At 34.8% G+C, this 2,190-nt stretch overlaps 1 non-coding gene across 1 annotated transcript; it reads left to right on the top strand.

Moving 5' to 3' along the window:
* The first annotated feature begins 1,644 nt into the window (after positions 1-1,644).
* On the top strand, positions 1,645-1,763 carry LOC111734899. The gene has a single exon (XR_002778619.1). It is a non-coding gene; the product is annotated as a 5S ribosomal RNA (ribosomal RNA).
* The last annotated feature ends 427 nt before the right edge of the window (positions 1,764-2,190 follow it).

The following is a 2,190-nucleotide window of genomic DNA, read 5'->3' as shown; positions in this document are numbered from 1 at the left end:
GTAAGTCAAAATGCTAGTAATCATTCTTTTCAGTCTCCCTGTGAACCTTACTAACAATTGTGTGAAAATACTCAAAAAAATGGACTGGACTCTTAGTTTGTACAAAGCCTCCTTCTTTTCCCATGCCTTCGTTTCAAAGCGTCTTTAGTCTGACCTATGCATTTATCTAGTTTCAAAGTCTTTAGATCCACCAACCTGAAGATCCTTAACAAAAATCTACCTGTTTGCTTTTGTTATGAACTTCAAGAAAGAAAGTAAATGAATACCACTCACTTTCAGCAAATTACAAGAGAGTTATTGTAGTCTGTAGGGGCCACCAAGACCTTTTCCCACCACTCTTTAGTTCATTTATAAATATCCAGAAATATATAGCAGGGAAATTATAATGATCAAAGTGTATTTTTTTAGATAATTATAAGCAAGAACTTGATTGGAGCTTCTACATTTGTTATAGGTATTTGAAAAGGCAGTTTTCTGGTTCTCTCAAATTAGTAATTTATAAATAGCAAACCATGTTGATTGTCTAAAGAGATTTAACAAAAAAAAAAACTTGATGAAAATGGCTAAAATGGATTTAAATTGGTGAATCAAGCTGAGGTTCCAGCAGAATGATTGGGTTTAGCATTTGATACCATTTGATACATGAGTTTTCACATACCAAAGACTTACTTTGAAAGAAATTGTTTACGTGGGGATTATGAACACCTTGAATTATAAGAGGAAGTATGTGAGCCTTTTTTTTTTTAATCATGAAAAGATTTTTTTGATGTGCATTTAGAACTGGAAAATATGTAACCAAAGTCTCATCGGGGTGATATTAGTGGATGAGAAAGACTTTACAACAATTTCAAGTGGGCTTACCACTTCTAGCCTCCGATGAAGAACTTGGGTAAGGGAGGGGATTGTGGGCAGGCAGAACACTGTGAGTGCATAGAGCAGAAGCTGTCAAATAAGGCTTTGGAATACTTTCATAAAGTATTTTAATTTTGCTCTGTAGAAAGTAATAAAAATTAGAGTGGATAAGTGTCCAAAATACTTTTCCACTCCCAGGAAGACTAATATATTAGGACTGTACCGATTTATAAAATTAAGCTTGCAAATGCATAATTTAAAAATCTTAGACTACAACTCTTTAATCCACAGCTAGAAAGAATTTTTTTCAATTCCTTTAGATCTACAAAACATTGGCATTTTTCCTGGTTCTGTGTCTTGTTTTGGATCTCATCCAGGTCTATAGTTGCTGCAGATAATCAATAGCAGACATATAGAGCGGAACTTATTTGTAAGACATCTTTACTCCACTGTTCTGACAGAATTTAAAACCATGCTAATGGCAGTTATGACAGTGAGTGCAATTCACGATCTGCAATCAAGGTTTGTAATTACATAGTTTTAAAGCAGTCTTAATCATGCAGTGCCCTGATTTAATTCCAACTCAATGAAACCAGAAACCAAGCAAAATTAGTGAGATAAAAGGGTCATGAGTAAAATGAGATAATCTGACAAAGTATCTTGCTGGGATTTATATGATTTAAAGATGATTAATTACATTCTCATAGCATGTATACAGATTTAAAAAATTTTTAAACTTCAAGATAATTTATAGTCAATAACGGGGAGATGTTGAATTTAATTTGGAGTTAAGTCTAAGGCTATGCCACTCTGAACAAGCCGGATCCCGTCTGATCTCGGAAGCTAAGCAGGGTTGGGCCTGGTTAGTACTTGGATGGGAGACCACCTGGGAAGGCCAGGTGCTGTAGACCTAAAAACATAAGGGATTGTAAGCCAACAAGGCCCTTGCAATCTGTGAGGTCAACCAAGGGTTGCCTCGTCTAAAATAAATAAATAAATAAATAAACAAAGAAATAAATGAATTTGGAGTTGATTAGATTAGAGGCTTTTGTTTTCTTTTAACCCCCTTGCAAATGAAATTTCATCCACATGTTTGGAAACCATTAAAGAAATTTTAAGACTATTTCCAAATAAGATTTTTAAAAGAGACAAAAAAGCTAGTGCTGTGTTTGCTAAATACTTTCATAATCATGATAATTATATGCACTGGTAGTTTTTGCCTCAGTGACTCCTTGCAAAGTCGGTGGCCAAGCAGCGACTCACATTACAGGTCACCTGAAAGTCCCTTTGTGTTCCTGCTTCTATGCTTCATCTCATTGTGACTTGCTTTTCAAGAGT

Source organism: Pteropus vampyrus, unplaced genomic scaffold (assembly GCF_000151845.1).
Source record: "Pteropus vampyrus isolate Shadow unplaced genomic scaffold, Pvam_2.0 Scaffold9052, whole genome shotgun sequence".
Taxonomy (NCBI): domain Eukaryota; kingdom Metazoa; phylum Chordata; class Mammalia; order Chiroptera; family Pteropodidae; genus Pteropus; species Pteropus vampyrus.
This window is presented reverse-complemented; position numbering and strand designations above follow the sequence as displayed.